Genomic DNA, 19,348 nt, shown 5'->3' with positions numbered 1-19,348 from the left:
CAGAAGAGGAAAGCAACATTTTTGATATTGTATTAACACACTGCCACTAGTTCCTTCCACAACTCAGTAAGGCATCACAGGCTGGGCAAAGACCTTCCAGGATATAAATGGGGGGCTGGACTCTGCTACCCTCCACCTGGTTTGTGGAAGGAGGAAGACCATCAATGCAAGGAGAGTTCCAATTCCCGCCCTCTAACGATGGCAGCATCCTGAGAGAAAATCCCACACAGGAAAAGTAACAGCCTGACTTTAAAGGGCTGCTTGAGTTAAACAATGTGTTTTTGCTATACCAGGATTAATCAGGATGATAGCTGTTCACTGTATTTCATGGAATACAGAATTATGCCATGCCAAAAATAATCATTTTTCTTAAGGCATTTTAAAGCTGATCATTCTGAACAGCATACTTCACTTGCAAAACTCAGTTTTGGAATGGGACAAATTCCTAAAGTTTTCATTTTTGGCCAGTTCTGCCATTCTGAACAATTCAGAAAGAGACATTATCTAAGTCTCTGACAGAACCTCATTTAGGCTCAGCAGCTTTCCCACAGCAGTTAAAAATCTTGATTCTGCACTGGTTTACATTGAACCTACTTTTTTACATCAAAACGCCTACATCAAGGCTTATGTCAGAGAAGATTTGGGTCCTTTTCTTGCCTAAGGTGTTAAGTATCTTTCACCTTTGCACGCAGCTGTCATGATGAATGATTTCTGTTACAAGCTTCTCATCTCCTCATTTCCATTTTCATTTTTCTTCACTTTTTTTTTTTTTAGTAAGTGTTCACGATACGCTTGCACATGTGAGCGGCTGCAAATGGCAGTGCCATAGGAATTTGTCTAGATGTGGTCTGTTGCTAACCCGCAGCCCTAGACAGAAATGTCCCTTTTACAATAATCCTGAAATACCCATGAAAAGGTATTGCCAAACATGACACCTGGCATTGTGATGAACCTGCCATGCCTTGCTGCGGGTGCTGCCCTCGTCTCTCCTCATAGGGTCACAAGTGAACGTCACCCTGTCTCACAGGAGTGCGCTGGGGACAGGACAAGGCAACACCATTAGATGTGTTCTCCAGAGGCACCTTCCACATCCACCTCCGCGGGCCAAACTCGGCGATCATTGTGAGGAAGGTTTAAGCTATGTGAGGAAAAATGACTCTGAGAGGGACCTTCCTGTGAAGTACCAGGAAGGCATGTACGTTTCCCCAGCTTTGACTCTTGGTTTCCAAGAGGAAAAAACAAAAACAACTTCTGGGCACTTTTGCCTTACACTATCTCCTCATGATTTTGATTTTCAGGCAGCTGGGAGTGCTCTGCCATTTCTACGGCAGTGAAATCAGTCTTCATCTGTGATTTCTGGGACAAGCCCTTGCTCAGCATTCTTGTCACTTTTCTGTCCCTGATTTGATTTTCTCTGTGCCCCCAAATTCAATTTGCCAGCAAATTGTATCAGCCGCTCGTGAAGCCGCCCCCTGAGCACATGCAGTACACCGCATTCCTTTGTGGTATAAATTGCTCATCAAATTCGCACGGCCCGCAGCCGCCCGTCGCTGCGCGCTTCCTCCCCTCACGAAAAACGGCGGGAAAGGCTTTCTATCAGCCGCCCGCCCCGGCCGTGAGGGCGTTGCCACGCCGGGCTCTCCCCCCCCGAGCAAGCCGCTAAGGGGCCAGGCACATCCTGACGCACGGCTCTGCTGACAGCCCCCCCGAGGGCTAAACCTCAGCTTATGGCGGCGGCAGACCGCCCCTCCCCACACCCCACACCGAGAGAGGCGACAAGCCAAAATGGCGACGGCAACAACGCCGCCGCTCCTTTTGTGCTGCTGCCGCGCGCCCCGCCTCCGCGCCGCGGCACTATCAAGGGCGACACCCAGCGGCGGCGCGGCGCAACGACCGCCCGGGCAGCGGGCTTGGGGCACGGAGACAGGGCTGGCCCCTGCGGCTCCAACTAAATTTTCGTTTTTGGATGAAGACAAAAAACTTCTGGTCGGTCCGAGCTGGCGCCACGAGGCGACAGGATATGCCCATGGCCTGAAGATGAATGCGTGTGGTGGTCTTCAGCAACCCAGACATCACAGAATCATTAAGGTTGGAAAAGACCTTCAAGATCATCAGGTCCAACCATACCCCAGCCACCAATACCACCCGCTAGACAATGTCACTAAGCACCACGTCCAGCCTTTCCTTAAACACCCATAGGGATGGCGATTCCACCACCTGCCTGGGCAACACATTCCAATGTCTGACTACTCTTTCTGAGAGGAAATCTCTTACAATTTCCAACCTAAACCTCCCCTGGTGCAACTTGAGGCCAGTCCCTCTAGTCCTACGTCCTCCACTTTTTTGCCCCATCCTGGCTGATATTGCCTATAATGCCAGTGGAAATGGTCCCCTTGAAACACATGCTTTGTAAGATCTGCTGGTTTTGACACTCGCTTATGCACAGGTAAATTTTGCCCATGTCTTGCCCTCTGCAGAACCTGGATGCTGTGAGGAGAGAGCCCAGAGACAGCGGAGTGGGCCGCAGTGGGATTTTAACACGTTTTCATGGAAATTTGGGCAACCCAGAAGTTCAAGCTCAGGTGCTGCAAGATGGCTGCCTCTGCCTTCCCTCACCCCCACAACGAGGGAGGTGACGAGCCAAGATGGTGGCAGTTTGAGCAGCAGTAGAATTTTAACATGGTTTCATGGAAATTTGGGCAACCCAGAAGCACAAACGCACCCAGACTCCTGTGGATACATGTCTGTGCCCATTTCTCCTCCTTGCACAGTATGGCCAGTTGGTGTTTTCACCAGTGCCCCTGTGTCTGCTCCCATCCCAGGGAGCACTGGGGGTGACGACAGATGCTCGCCTGAACATGAACTGGCAGTGTGCCCAGGTGGCCAAGAAGGACAACAGCATCCTGGCTTGTATCAGGAATAGTGTGGCCACCAAGACCAGGGAGGTGATCGTTCCCCTGTACTCTGCTGTGGGTAGGCCGCACCTTGAGTACTGTGTTCAGCTTTGGGCCCCTCACTACAAGAAGGACATCGAGGCCCTGGAACATGTCCAGAGAAGGGCTCCGAAGCTGGTGAAGGGCCTGGAACACAAGCCCTGTGAGGAGCGACTGAGGGAACTGGGGTTGTTTAGTCTGGAGAAGAGGAGGCTCAGGAGAGACTTTATTGCTCTCTACAGCTACCTGAAAGGAAGTTGTGTGGATCTTGGGGTCGACCTCTTCTCACAGATAACTAGCGATAGGACTAGAGGGAATGGCCTCAAGTTGCGCCAGGGGAGGTTCAGGTTGGAAATTAGGAGACATTGCTTCTCAGAAGGAGTAGTCAGGCATTGGGACAGGTTGCCCAGGGAGGTGGTGAAGTCACCGTCCCTGGAGGTGTTTAAGGAAAGGTTGGACCTGGTGCTTAGGGACATGGTTTAGTGGCTGACATTAGTAGTAGGGCGATGGTTGGAGCAGATGATCTTGGAGGTCTTTTTCATTGTTAATGATTCAATGATTCTATTTTTTATAGACTTTTACTCACCAGTTTCCAGATTAGATCCCTGCTCAACCTCAAGGGAGCAGAAAAGGGCCTGCACTGAAGGGGAACTTGGAGAGTGCAGCCTAGGGCACGTGCTAAATCACCATAGGACCTCTGGGGATTTCCCCTTGGTGCAGCAGAAAGGCACGGTCAAGGAAGGAGAAAATCAACTCGTGTTGCACTGTCGCTGCATCGTGCAAGATTCAAAGCTATGAAAAATTGCATATGTCTAAGCTTCTGCTCCAACACAGGTAATTTTGCTTTTCATGTCCTGGTAAAGGAATATGCTTTGCACTCTCTCATACTAAGAATATGCAGCCATGAAATTTGAAGATTTACAGCTGCAGCTGTAATAGGTGAAGTTTTACATTGGTTCACTTGGATTCATTTTTTTTTTCAAAAGTGAATAGCAAAAATTGTCTGCCCCCAGGAGCAGTTCATATTTAAGCAGTTAGTCTGCCTCTTGGTCATCATCTATCAGAGTCAGATGGCCAACTCTTATCAAAGAGGAGCAACAAATTGGTTCCTGAGTAATTGAGCGCTTTAGAAGCTCTCATCTTGCAAGGGCCTGTAATTTGCTTCTTTAAATTGCAGTAGCTGTTGAGCCAAAAGAATGCAAGAATCAAAAGATTCTTTTCTGCACAATTCTTTACATTCAGTTGGCAATTTCAGTATTTTGTGGTGGAGGCTATGAAAGTCTACTGCCTTTGATATTTAGATTATTTTCCTGTATCTGTTTAGATTTTGTACTTTTTTTTTCTGACAAAAATGTGTTTACAGTTGTATATTTCTTAGAATAAAAATACTTATGATCTAGACAAAATCACCCTATTGCTTGATCTTCCAATTAACTGTTTGTAACATTTAAAAAGTCCCTTTGAAATCACCCTTGAAAAAATATCAAGACCTGCTGCATTTATATAAAACAGTCTGAATGAATAAAAAGTTTCATATTCCAAATACAAATTTAAGCATAAATGCAATACCTGAAAGAGACTCTGGATGCCTACCTGTGCAATTTGCTCTAGGGAACCTGTTTTGGTAGTGGGGTTGGACTTGATGATCTCTTGAGGTCCCTTCCAACCTCTACAATTCTGTGATTCTGTGAAGGAGTATACACTGCAAGTTTGCATTAAATATGTGACTGATTCTATTTACGCAATGTAAGAGAAAATCATGATGTCTTTCATGCATGCCAAAGAGCAACGTTGTAATGTAAGTCAACAGAATGGATCAAGCTGGGGATTGCAAACAGTGTATGCTGGTGGCCTGCAGTGAGTATGGAGCAGAGGTTGCAGAAAAACAACAACAACAAAAAAGAAAAAAAAAGAAAAGAAAGAAAAAAAAAGAATGGTTTACTTATGTAGCAATTACTCTTAAAAACACACATCTTTAACAGCCAGGAAGCTCAAAATCCCCATGAAGTTTAGTACCAGCTCTGACCCTTATTCTGGGAGGAGATGGATTTGAGAACACTGAGTTTAACTGAGGAGTTTGCTTTGTTATTTCACCCTCCATTTCTGCAAGTCTCCAATGTCTAATAATGTAGCTAGTCTGAATTTTAGCTTTCCATAGGAAGAAAAAAAAAGTCCTTAGGTGACAGCTCCGTGCATCACTGATGCTATCCTGGAACTCAGTTGTTCTAAATGTGGATTAGGTTCTGGCTCTGGATTCTTTTCAATAAGATCTTTATTAATCTGGCACCATTTCCTACCCAAGTATTAGGGTGGGAACTGTTCCGTTGGCAAGATTATGTCTAAGTCTATACTCAACTGCAAACTACTTAAGCTAAATAATGTTGCTGTCAGTTATAGTTATGTCAGCTGCGTCACAACTAATTCAATGCTTTTGACACATACACTCATCTGTAATGTCTTATATTTGGGCTAGCTCAGCGAAGAAAGAAAAATAGGATATATAGATTTGTTTTTCCAGCCCATGTAAACCAATGCCTACTTTACTTTTGAGGAGCCTTTGTTTTCTGAGCTTTTGCTTGATTCAGTTTGACTTTGGCATGTGTGTAGAGTCTTAGGTTTTCCGGTGTCGCTTTTAATTTTCAGGCAACATAGGTTATCTTCAGTCCTTCTCAAGGGTTTATCCATGCCTAACTAACCTTGCCGTATTCTTCTTGGTATTTTTATTCAACACAGGATAAATCACCTTTCTAGTACCTTTAAACAAAATCCCATATAAATTTCTCCTGTATACTGGCAACAGATGCTGGGAATATGTAGCACCAGCCACCTTGTGCTAAAAGGCATACATACTTTTCTACAGGCTTTCATCCTGGGGTAAACGGAGAAAGATAAATATGTACCACTGATCCTTTCCCTACTGGAGATATATATAATAGCTAACAAACTGGAAAAGGTGCAATTTGTCACTATGCTATGGAAAATGTCCTGAGATTTTTCTTAAGCTGTTTTTCTCTTTTGCTTCCCCAGTGAAGACATTCTCTTGAGGAAGCTGTAGAACTGACATACTTTTACTCAGTAATGGACTTTTATCTTCTTCCTTTGACTTCTCTGTTACTGTGAATAACTTAGATTCTCGTACTGCATTGGTTTGTGCATCACTGTCCAACTTGAAGTGGCACATACTGCTTTTCTGTCAGGTAAACACTTCTATTGCCATCGGCTGTAATACTGTCTATGATTCTGCTGAAAAGTTCACCTGAATTTTTAGCTTTTTTGTCTTGTGCCTGCCCTGCTGATGGCTATGTGCACATTTCCCCTAGGCTAGCGCTTCCCTTGCTGCTTGCTATAATACCTACAGCTCCACATGCTGATTCTGTCAGAGCAATCACTCCTGTAAAATTGCCTTCAAACTTGGTGTGTTTTTATTTCACGACAAATTATTATTACACATCAAAAAGATTAATTCTTGTACTGTCTCACTGAGATTTTCTGTTCCCATTCACAATCTGTAAGTCTTATCAGTAGTGGCCCACCCCAAATGACTCTGCAGCAAATTTTCACAAACTTGTTCAACAAGCAGTTTGTCACTCTGCTCACAAGGATACACAGTCCAGAGGGAGCAAGTTTGCCCTCCCAGCCTGTGCTAGGTCACACATTTTATGGAGAGAGCACCCAGCTGCCTCCAACCAGCGTGCTGAGTTGAGAAACTAAAGAGAACCCATGACATTGCACTAATAAATGAGCTTCCAGGGGTTCCAGATGGGAATGCGAGGTGGTGGTTAATGCAGGAGGTGATAGAGGCCCTTAGTACACAGAGTGAATCCATCACTGATTTTTATAATGTTTTCTTCTTACGTTGCCAGTGTGAAGAACTGTAGCCCATATATTGGTCAGTCCGAAGGGTGTGTATGCTTCACAGTCTATCTGTGCGGTTCCCAATTGGCCATCTTCACCTAGAGTTAAAGGTTAAGAATATCAAAAACTTCAGAGCCAGAAATAAAACCAGCTTGTCTTCCTTTTATTTGCAGGTAGAAGAGAAGGAACTCCGCTCTATTTCAGTGAATTTTAATTTTGACATCTACGATAATAGTTAAAGTATAATGGTGCCTAGTTCATAATCTAGGTGACTGGCATCAGCTTTGCAAAATATTTTAGTATTATGGGGCTCGAGGCTGTAGAGCTACTGTAACTTGATAATAATAGAAAACAATGATACATGTGAATGTTTGGATTATAGCAATTATTTCAGAACAGTAGGGCAGAAATGGTCCTCTTCTCAGTCCTGCCAGCTTATTGAAATTGGTCGTCTTTTCTTGCTTTTCTTGTTACACAATAACTGCTATTTACATCTAATTTATTATAAGCACATGTTGAGTAATAGACCATAAAGCTTTCGGAGCTTCTATTTTCAGTTACATTGTACTGCTGCTGAATAAGAAATGCGTTTGCTGAAATTTGTTTTCAATGGTATGTTGATTAAAAGCTGCTTGAGTTTAAAATTTCCAACCATCTAAAATGAAAACCCTTCACATGCTTCATATCCCCGGCCAGCCAGAGAGTTTATTTTCCTACGGTGTATAAATAATGGATTTTGCTGTTTATATGAATCCATCATCAAACTAGGTTGAATTCTCAATTGGCAGCATGAATTGTCTTGCAGTGAAGCTAACTAGCTGGAACTAATTTTGAAATGGGTATAGTGCCTAATTATGGTAACCTAGTGTACGGAGACTGATTCACCTGAATCAGTCATATCTGACGTAAAAGAATATGAATAAAAACAACACTGAAAAAATAGCTGCCTAGTTATAAGCTAAATCCATTTTCGTTTAGTGATTTAAATCCCTTTACTTGGCAGAAAGCAAGCGTCAAAACTGAATGTATTTCACCCTAGCTTTTCCCACGAAGGCTTTAATCATAACCATTGCCAAGAATTTACAAATAATCTTGCCTCTGGAGAGGTGGGGAAGACATCCACAGAAAAAGTATAGGCATCCAAACAAATTTAATCTTTTTAAAACTTACATGCATGAGAACCTTTTAGGTTAGTACTGGGGTGGTTCAGAAACCCCCTGCTTAAACCATTTGCGGTTAGCCTGGTGGCAGCTGGGGTTTCCAGAAACGAGGTGTATTCCAAGCTGAGCAGCACACAGGCAGGTGACCAGCAAGGTCAGAAGATGTAGCAGAAAAAATGAAAGCAGTGGTGTTGATGCCCATGATGGGAACATTTTTGGTAGCAGGGAAGTTGCCAGGAGAAGGGTTCAGGGAGGATGAAATGACCAGGTGAAGTGTTGGAAGGAAACTGGTGAAAGGCATGGAAGGAAGTACAAAGGGGGAGATAATCTAAGGGGATTAAATAGAGAGACTTGACAGTCATGCTGGAGTTTGAGGATGTCTGAACTAGAGAGGGATTGGGGGAAGGGATGGAGCCTTTGAACACGAAGAAATTTATGGACCTCTGAAAGCAGAGATAAAGATAAGGCCTTTCAGAGATGGCAGAAGATGAAAGACTCACAATTAATCTAACTTTGTGAGATATATCTAGCTAAGGGAGCGGCAAGATTTAAACTTTTGTTGCTGTTGCATGACACATACTGTGGTGTTGTGTCTCCCTAGATAACACCCTGTGACTGGAAGAAGGAGGATTTCAGTTACCTGCCAGCTCTACGCCTTGCCATGCTTGTATCAGTTCTCTGGAGTTAGCCAGCCTTGAGCTTCCTGACATAACCAGAGTAGTCAGGCTTTGCTATACAGTTATTATTATTTTTTTTTCACCTTAAAAAGAAGGAAGGTGCACTGGCATATAATATTTATCTTGACTATATCTCATCAGGAAAGCCAACTGAGTCACAGGAAGTGCTCTGTGGATATCAGACTGCTGATTTGTTATCTTCACACAAGTGTAAGACAGGTGCTGAGAATTTCACCACAACCATCAAATAATAAAAGTACTGCTATAGCAGCAGCTATTGTTTATTTCAGTTTGCTGAATGCCACAATAGCAAACAGCACAGGGAGAAACACAAATAAGAATGTAGCGTCTTTACAAATACAGTCATTTCTCCTATGCCCAATTCATCTCTGTGGAGAAAGTGGACTTTCACTGGGTCCAGACCTCTGCAGTTGTGGGCACTCAGACTGTAGTGTGTGTGTTTCCTGAAGGATTTTTCAATTCTGCATTTAAAAGCCACAAGTAAAAGATCCCCGTCCCTCCACTGGCGAAATTATTCTACAGATTATCATAATTCTTGTTTGGGAAGCATTTCTTGATCCTCAGTGAATGCTTTGGCTTCTCAGTCACACCTCCTGACTCTTAGCTGTTCTCTGTGAATCCTGCTGAAAAATGCCTTTCCTTCACTGGTGGTCTTCTTCAAATATTTGTAGGCTGTTATCGTGTCCCCCATTAATCATTTCTTAGCCGAGCAATTTATATATTTAACTCTTCTAATCTCTCCTCATAAATCAATCCTCCTAGTCTTTGGATCATGTTGGGTGCTCTTCTCTGAACTCTCTAATTTGTCAATATCCAGAAATGCATATAATATTCCAGATGGAGCTGCACTAGCACCCATAGTAAAAGTGGCTATTTCTTCCTTTCTCAGTTATGTGATACTGTTTGCTCTCTTCAATATTGTACTGGCCTTTTCACACCATATCATGTTGCCAATTCATGTCATTTAGCATGTGCTATCTCACTTAGATCTCTTTCATCATTATTGCATCCCAGATTTCTCCTTCCTGTTATTCCCTCTCAGATGCCCTCCTAGCCTGCACTTTTTCAAAGCTGAGTCTCATTTAGTTATTTTCTTTCCATGGTTCTATCTGCTCTAGGAAATTCTGTATTATTTTCTTTGTACACTGATCTTTCTGTCTTTCATACTCGTATCTGTGAGCTTCATCAAAGTGCTGTGCACTCCCTTTTCCAGATCATTAATAAAGAAGTCAGACACAGACTGTTCCTAGCAGTCATCCACATGGTAGCCAGGAGACTTCCCACCACCTCACTACATTGCAGCTTATTTCCTGTAATTTCATTACTTCAACAACTTGAAAGCCACATGGAAATGACCAAGACAATGTGAATTACTTTTTCAGCTAAGATCCTGCGAGATACAACATCATACTTTTATTAAAACTGATACACATTTGCTGTAGTTCCCTGTCCTCAATAAAGACTCTACAGCCAAAACTCCCTGAAGCAGTGACTCTTAGGAACAGAAATTTTATTTACGAGAGTGTCTGGGTGCAATACCCTTCCTGTTGTTGAAGTTGGTAATGTTGACCTTTCCCTCTGCTCTAACTTTTTCAATTCTTTGGCTGATGCATGGTGAACATAGATGAGTTTAGCTAAGTCTTGTAAGTCCTACAGATGCAGGTTGTCCATTTTTTGGGTGCGTGTCTTTGTTCACATTTCCCTCATTTGTCCTTTATCAGTTGCAGTTTCTTTCACAGGATTCTCGTCCCATCCTCCCTCAGTGCTCCAACCATTTCATCTTTGTTTTTGGCACTGAGGAAATATCTGAAAAGGAACTTGGTGTCAGAGCCATTTCATTTATTCCTCTCATGTGAAAGGATCTGTTCTCAGTAGGTTTTTTTTTTTTCCTTCAAAGAATCAAAGAATACTTACAAAAGCCCTTAAAAGAGTCAAGAGCAATATCCATGAACTCTTTGGCTAACAAAAAACTTTTGCAGCATGTTTTTTCAGTTGGTTTGGGGGGTTTGAAGCTTCTGGGAAAGGGTGTCGTTTGTGTTGAGGATTCTTTTTTTAGTTGTGTTTACATTTACTTGCAACTCTTGATTGGCCAAAGAGTCAGAAGAGAAACATTTCTTTTTAATATAGTTCCACAATATATGCAAGGAAAATGAAATCTTTGTAAACAAACATTTGCACTGTAACTGGATGCCAGTCCTATTGTCCTGAAACACTGGCGTACTTAAATTGTTTGAAATAAGCATATCTGACCTGAATTTCTTATGCTAGACCTTGAAAGTGGATGAGAGTATATCTGGTTTTCCTCCATTTCATCATTTCCATGTATAATTACAGTTAGTGATCTCCAGAATAAGATGAAATTGAGTGATTTTACACTTTTTAAATTACACAACTAAAAAATCATTAGAAACATAACCTTGGATGGCAGTAACTTCTTCAAATAATTGATGAGAGAAGGAGCAGAACATGATAGGTATCAGAAACGAGTCTTGGCTCTCAACAGAAAAAGGAAGCAAGAAATGCAGTGAAAGGCCAAATTATGTCTTGTATAGCCTCTGTGACGTTTCTTTCATTTGAAAGATTTTGGCAAGTGATAAGTAATCAGCATAACTGTCTTGGGGAATAGACAGATATTACTATCTCTATTATTAAAGATGGGCAAACAAAAGGATGGAAGTGAGGCAAATCAACTGTGTGGCATGAATCAGATCTGTAGAGAGGTATCATTAAAATGAATCTCTTCCTTGTTCTGTTTACCCAAGCTACTTTAACACTGAAATTAAGTATATTTCAAAAATAAAGCATACACAAGCACGAAGAAATAATTTTGCATTGTCAGGAGAAAGACATGAGATCTGATTTGACAATGCTTTTACATTTCTAATACTTGTCATTCTGAGGTGTATTGCTGGATAGACCAGGATTTTGAGATGCTGGCAGGTTCTAACAATAGCTAAGTTTCTGTTATTACAGACATTTTTTCAGCAATTAATTTGAGTGCAGGTAGGGATCACTCTTTCAGAACAGAAATTCCTGTGGAATATGCTATAATGGTTGCCTGTAGTCCCTCAGATATGCTGGCTGTGCACTGTGGACCAGTTAATTGACAGAACAATTGTTCCTTCCTGCTGTATCTTGTCCTTTTTTTGCTCTGCGGGATGCAGCTAAAGTTCAATACAGTCTATGCAAAGTCTGCAATTGATTTCAATGTGCTATGAATCTATGGTGATTATGCTGAATAGACTCAAAGCAAAGCATGTTAGTCCCAAATGAGCCAAATGATGTTCTGCTACAGTCTTGTGTCTTACAGAGGAATCTTGCGGAAGAAATAGATAAAAATTGCAAAAAGTACCACATTAAGAAGGCTAGTTCTCTGGCTTTCATTTGATTCTATCCTTTCAAGCAGAGGAATGCCTAATTTTATATGGCATGCAGTAAATACTGGTGTTGAAGTAGAAACAGGATCAGAAAAAGTTATGTGTTCTTGGCTTACTTAGAGATAAGAAGGAAAGTGATGTCAACTAACAGTATTGGCTTTTGAGTGCCTACATGTAATGAATGGGCAGTTTCAGTCATGTTACTAGAAAATAGATGACTTCCTTATAAAACTATATCATAGTTGGCACTCTTTCTCTTATTATAAAGAAACAAGGGATGGATCTGGCATGAAGCCTATACTACATTTTACCTTTAATCGGGATCTCTTCAGATCTATGTTTTAGGCAGACTTGTGGGTTATATTGCAGTAAGCTTCCATCTTTATTGCTTGTTATGAATGTGAGCTTTATGGAAAACAGGACTGTCAAGCTAACAGCTTTGTGCGCTTATTAAAATTTAACCCCCCTTTTTTTTAAACCTGGGACTAGCTTAGTAGTCTCCGCACAGTATGCAAGCTCAAGAAGTGAAAGCACCTGAAAAGTAATGTGCATTTGGGTGACTAATGTCAAATGTGTGTGGTCTGAGGATGGAGCAGCTACATTTACGTGTTGGCTGTTTTGTTGGCTGCCTTCACTCAAAATAGGTGTTAGATGTTCCCATCCCAGGTTGGATGTTGAACCTTGTTGCCAGCGGGTGCTGGCAGGAATGTTGCAGCCCAACCCTCGCTCTTGGGCAGGCTGGGTGCTCGGTGCAGGAGGTGCAGCAGGACACTGGCCTGGCTCGTCTGCACAGAGGTGCCACCAAGCTGCCATAAGCCAGTGCGCTGTGGTGGGTTTGCCCCAGCTCCCCTGCTGGCTTTTGCACTGCTGAACCTGAGCGAGCTGGCTGTGTTCTTAGAAAAATCCCTCTGTTACTTGGAACATGCTCCTTGTGTTTTCTGATGTTTATTCATCGCACTGGAAAGGAATGCGGTTATATTCGCATCGGGTTCTCCCTGGTGCTCAGCCACTGCTGCTGCATTTCTGTCCCTGATGTTTTTTCCCTTCTTTGGGCTGAGCGCTGGCTCCTAGGCCGCACAGGCCCGGGCCCCCTGCGAGTGCTGTCACCCCTGGCAACGGCAGGTCCTCACTGCCAGCACGCCGGGAGGGCGCTCCCCGCTGACAGGCGCACGTCGCCCGCACCACCCGCGGTGTCCTTGACCCGGCCAGGCTTTGTTCGTTAGCGGCAATGCCGCTAATGAAGTTGTGAACTTCTTCATGGTTTACAGGATGGGAGATTTTTGGAATTGTCCATCATTGGATTTATTTTGTTTCAGTGGATTTTGCTGACACCAATAGAGACAGAATGACGCCAGTACTGAATTCTTCTGAAAATCTGTCTTCTCAGGAGTTTGTTTTTCCCTGGTACACCAGTAAATAAATAAATCTGATGCTCCACAGTGATTTAGCTTCTTGAGAAACTCCAGCTCAGTGGTGGTCTTTGGCTTCCAGAGAAGACCTGGGTTTGCTGCTTGCGTAGCTAGGTTGGCAGAGAAGCAAAAAGGTCGGTTCATGGTCCACCCATCTAACGGCCTCACCGGGAGAAGATCAGTCCAGGTTGGACCTGGGCGTGCCCTGGATCTGTCAATCCACTTCATCTACAAGCGTTAATTTGTATTTTCTCTCGATATGTTTCTGCGTCCAAAGTGCACTTAATAACAATGCTGGTTTCAAATAATACTTCTGATAAAGTGAAGAACGTTGAGGAAAAAAACATGGTGATGCTGGGCAAAGATGGGCATTTGTAGAGACTACTCGAATTAATGGAACCCCCTGGGAGTGTTTGAACACAAAAGTTGACTCACTGAGTATTTTGCCATCTGCTTTCTTTTGGAAGAAATATTCCAGAGAAAGTTGGGAAAAAGTCATGAGTGCTTTAAAGCTAGCATTGTGATATTATTTCCTGAAGATTTATTGCCTTTTGATGGCAGTCTTTCAGCAGAAACTCACGAGTAGTTATGTTATGAAGGAATTAGGAACTTTTGTGGTTTGTCTTTAATTTACAAATCAGCAAGAGTATATCTCTCTGAGGTGACATACAATCTTGCATAATTTACATTATATGACATGGCAGCTTTCTCCTACGTGCAAATTGGAATGTGACAAAATGGCAGTCACTCACATTTAAGTGTTGGCTTACACCACAAAATTTAGATCCAACTCCAAAGGTTTTTTAGAGTTGTGAGTGGTCCCATCAGAAAAGAAGAGATCCAAAAGCTGAACTAAAATCAAATTTGAGTACCCTCTGTAACTTCAATTTGTTTGGGTATAAGGTTTTAGTTGGCTCATCTTGTCTTTCAGTGTAGCTTCAATTTTGATAGCCCTTTCCGTGTTCAGAATTTCTTTGTTTAGAAGCATCCTTTTGCTTGTTTAAATCCTTCCATATGTCAATATAATTTTAATTTTTGTTACGTTTTTAATTTTATTTTGTTTTGCTTCAGGATCTGGATAGTGCATTAAATATGCATATTTATGTTGGTTCTCTTCAACCTTAGTGCCTACTTAATTAGGAGAATATTTTCCTATTCTATCCTGGGAATAGTAGAATTCTAAAACAATTCTGTAGATCTAGACTTACTGTGAGGTTTTATTTTGGAAGAGGTTATTCTCTTGATGAAAATACAACCATCCTATCAATTTAATATTCGGCCTAACTCCTTGAATCCTGTGTTTATGGCAAAGGATCAAGTCAATAAGGCTTTATGACTTTGTCACACTAGAGTCCTTTCCTCATTCAAGGAATAAATCCCAGGCTACACAGAAACCCATTATGCATTCTCGATATGTAAACCATTCCAGAATAAAATTTAATAACAGTAATGAAACTAAATCAACATGACAAATTTCAAATAATCCACTGGAACATTTTTTTTTTTTTTAATCATCCAGCTGTTAAGACAAACTGAAATGGCAGAATCATGATGTGCAAAGTCCTACAGAATAATGCTATGGATTTTGCTGCTGCTGCAGCAAGAAACAACCTTTATCAAAAAAACATCTGCTGAGTTCCCTTTGCAATCACTGGCAGCTGAGACCAGTGCACAGTAAATTACTCTCCCCATTCTATCAGCCCTCTCCTTTATTTCTCTGATGCAGCATACCAATTTGTACTCCTGTGCACTGGTAGTTGTTAGAATATTTGCACTGTGTCTATGCTTGCTCTTACATTTATAAATAAAGCGCTAAAAAACAACAGAGAAAAGTCCATATACTTCCAGTTTCCACCCAGGGCTCTTGCACCTTACATATATTTAAAAGGATATTAAAACTAGATTTTAATCCAAAAAGTAACCTGTCTCCCAGTGCAGCTTCTGTGGTAGAGAACATAATCTAGATAATGAATATGATTGGCCAAGTTTTTGATCGGTTCAAATCAGTGTATATTTTGCACCTGGCCTGGTTTTCACTAAGCCCTTTTTTATCTATTGTTGGAAATTTTCTGAAAGCTGCAGGTCTCCATCGGTGTGTGCTACTGGAGAGCCAGCTAACAAAGGCTGTGTTAACTAACAAATCATGTCCCCAGAGCAGTGCTGGTTGCTGACATGATGGATGGTGCTGCAACATCAGGTAGGGCCCTACTTAGAAGAAAATACACACAGCCTTCAGGGGCTCGAGAGACTTCAGAAGGCCTCGCACATTGGTTGCATGTCAGGACTTCCTGTGGAAAGGAAAAGCCAATCCCAGTTTGCAGGGTCCACAGAAAAAGAGAGAAAAAAAAACCACATCTTTCTAATGTGCAGTCAGATAGCTGCTAAGAATTGAGCCTGCATACATCCAGTCCTCATTTTCTCTCTCCCATGAACTGCAGTCCTACATCTGTTAATCGTAGCCCTAAATAATTCAGCAGGGAGAGGTCTGTGAAATGATCTGGGTGAAATAGAAAAATCTTTTTTTTTTTTTTTTGTTAATGTCTTCATCCAAGAAGAAGGTTGCCTACTAAATTTAATTGTGTTATGGGTGAGAACTTCGAGGTAATATAGGACCATCAGAGAGGGCTAGCACATGTGAATGGGTTTGCACTGCCAGTGGATATCACAGAGAGTATGGAGAAACCAGCCCCCGTGAAAATCAAACAGTTATGCTGTAGGTAATGATCTAATAGATGAATAAATATGTAAGGTGGTGGTGGTGGAGACCCCGGCCATGTGTCCAGCCCATGCCCATCACTTAGACATGGTTCCCCTGTCAGCTCTCCAGCAGGTTGGCTGGGGACTACAAAAGGCAAGAGCAGCGTGGAGCCCAACTGCCAGGCTGGGTGCTACTAGTGGGTCTGCAGTGGCTCACACACTCCTCCAAGGGGTGGCAAGCCTGCTCCTTCCTCGAGGGAAACCCTCGATAGTTCCTTTCTGCTCGTGGAACAGACTGTTCCCCCCGTACCTTCACCCTTCCTGTTTGTGCGCTACTTCCGTAAGTTTCATAGGTAAAAACAACTCAGTTCCTGATAGTATTTTTAATATATATGGTCTGCAGCTGTAAAGGGCTATTCCCTATTTATATCATTCAGTGTTTTTTAATTACTTGATGTTCTTTCGCCTCAGTGGAGCCTTTAGCTTGTTGTGCTTGTGGAGCTATTTATATTCTGCTTTGCCTTGGGACTACTTTCAGAACCATTGGTATTCAACCTTTCCTAAGAAAAGTCTTTAAGCTCTGGAAGCAAGCAATAAAAAATAGAATGAACACAACACAACAAATAATACTAGTTGCACCAAATCCTATTAATTATTTTTAAATGTCCTTCAGCTCAATTATGAAGGAAACTATTGGCCTCTTGGCTTAGAATGAAAGCACAGAGGCTGTGTGGTCAGCTGTGGTCATAAGTGTTCCCCTGAGCTCTGATGGGAATGGAGAACAGGCTTGTGAATTCTGCCCTCACTTTGTGCAGAAGGTCAATGTATCAGAAAATAGCCAGGCGAGCAGCTAGTTTCAAGTGCTTTCATGCAGTGGTTATGAATCTTATTTTATTGTTAATGCTCCTTTTAAGTTTGACATTAATCTCCTTATTGCATTACGCACACAATGCTATGAATTATTTTTTGATGTATAAAGAAGATTATGAACACTCCCAAACTGCCTACCCACTTCATGAAAGTATTAAGCAATGGATCCAATGTCTGACAAGACAGCAATCCTCTCCCTTTAATTTCACAAGGGAATAGGGAGTCACATGTAGACTGGTCCAGAGCTCTGCATGAGAAAACAATGGTGTGTTTTCTCTTAAAAACAATGAGTCACTGGAACCAAAAAGCTTTCAGAACTGTTTGATTCAGAAAATACTGGGAAATTTTTCTAATTTTTAAAGTGTGTCTTTTTTTTTTTTTAATGTTCAAAATAATGTTTTCCTTTGAAACTTAGGCTAATAATAGAAATAAATGGTAAAAAGGAAAATATCTTGAAATAAATAGTTTAATATTGAAAAGTATGTGTTTGATTCATTTTCACCCATTTTGTTTTCAATTTTATGAATTTTGATTTCTCTTATTTTTCTAGTCTTTCTCCACTTAGCTGATCATAGTTGTACAGAATCTGAGACAAATTTCTTTGGAGCAAACATATAAAGTCTCATTAACCTCACTGTACTTTGAATGAGGCCTCCTGTGACTGACCACAGTGTAAGAGAGAGACATTCACTACTCATGTTACTCGCCTCTTTTGTGGGCTGGTTCGGAGACAGTCCTTGTGTCAAGTATACATCTTACCCTTCGCAGAATGGCTATCGTCTTGGAAAAGGGGAGTTCAGAAGGGATCCCTTGGGTTGCTTAGAACACCCAGGACTTCTTAGACCTCCATCTTGGTTAGGAAGGGCTGAGAAGATGCTGTTCTGCTCACCTGCTTTCACTGGATGAATATCTATTTTGTGGGATAAAAGAGGCAATTACTGGTGTAATCTCTGTAGTACAGTTGGTCTTCTGAGTATAAGAAAAGGTATTTTTTAACTGTCTTGAAACACATACAATTTTATTTTAAAATATGCTTAAAATGAGAAAAAAATGCACCTAATATGTATCAGTCTAACTGAGTATTTTTTAAATTCTGCTTCCCTGCTTGCTGGTTACAGTTTTGCTCCAACTCATATTGCAGTCACAGTATAATGCCAAATAGAAATGTACAGGTATAGTGACTTAGCGAGCAGCTGATATTCTGTCTGAAGTGCAACACGCTCTTGTGAGCTGCACACTATCAAATTTTGCTGTATGTTTTGCAGTCCCTCTCAAAGCCCATTGCTGTGGTTTTTCTACTCTTGTCATAATGTCCATGCCACAAATACCCGGCAAGGCGGGGCCTTGTCTCTGCGAGGCCGTCAGAGACCTTTCCCACGCGCCAGGGGCTGCCGAACCCCTCACCCAGTTTCCGCATGCCTGCGGTGTGGGCTGGCTCTAGCTACATGCAGAGACTGGGACGAAACTTGCCCAAAGTCCCCCAGACTGCTAAAACCACAAGCTACTTGATTCGATTTTGGCCAACTTTCATTTCAATCTGGATTGCCAAAGAGGGAGGAAAGCAAAGGTGGGGCGAAGGGAAGCGTGCTGGGAGGCAGAGGGCCGAGCTCTCTTGCAGTAGCCCCAGAGGGGTTACTCCATCATGAGAAGGACCATGGCCAAAAATAAACATTCACAGGCCTACGCCTAGCTATGGACTGTGACACCAGTTCAGCCAGCCTTGGATTCATCCCTCCCTACTCAGCAGAATGTCCAGGTTTGACTTAAAATTACCAAAAATTAACTCTGTCTCCAAGTGCTCTGCTGAAATAGGGCCTCTCAACTATTGAATATCTATTGAATATCTAGAGGTGTTTTATAATTTATAGTAAAAGTGGTGACAGCTAGAATCTTCATTTATTTCCTTTTTTTTTTTTTTTAATTTTAATAACAACAACCAAAAAAACATGTGCATGATAAAGGTTAAAAAAAATCTCATTATCTGAATTATTTGAATGCTCTAATTCTGTCAATTCCACTACAAGTGCATCTGGTTAAGAGCCACCATCGTGTGCCACTGATGGCTGAGAGGACTGGATTGTTGCAGTGCGCGAGCTGTTTTGCAGGCATCACAAGAAACCAGAATGATTTAGCAGACTCTTGTAATATCCAGCTTCTCATTCACTGACCTTCTCTGGAGAAAATCGGGATTTCTGACTAAATGTTCTCATGTTTGAAAAATCTGGACTAATAGAGTTGTTAGTTACAAAAAAATCCCTGAATGTTGTTACTCTTGTTAAAATATTCATTAAAGAATGGCTTGAGGTTTTTTCTTAATTATACTGTTATTAATCTTTGAACTCATTTTAA

At 41.8% G+C, this 19,348-nt stretch overlaps 1 long non-coding RNA gene across 2 annotated transcripts in view; it reads right to left on the bottom strand.

Moving 5' to 3' along the window:
* Positions 1-5,036: 5,036 nt before the first annotated feature.
* Positions 5,037-19,348, bottom strand: part of LOC126913361 (uncharacterized) — a 109,899-nt gene continuing 95,587 nt past the window's right edge. For both annotated transcript variants that reach the window (XR_007708517.1, XR_007708518.1), the window contains exons 2-3: positions 17,759-17,909; positions 5,037-6,886 (exon numbers count right to left, since the gene is read on the bottom strand). This is a non-coding gene — a long non-coding RNA (uncharacterized LOC126913361). The remainder of the gene's footprint in view (positions 6,887-17,758; positions 17,910-19,348) is intronic.

Source organism: Cygnus atratus, chromosome 6, assembly GCF_013377495.2.
Source record: "Cygnus atratus isolate AKBS03 ecotype Queensland, Australia chromosome 6, CAtr_DNAZoo_HiC_assembly, whole genome shotgun sequence".
Classification (NCBI taxonomy): domain Eukaryota; kingdom Metazoa; phylum Chordata; class Aves; order Anseriformes; family Anatidae; genus Cygnus; species Cygnus atratus.
This window is presented reverse-complemented; position numbering and strand designations above follow the sequence as displayed.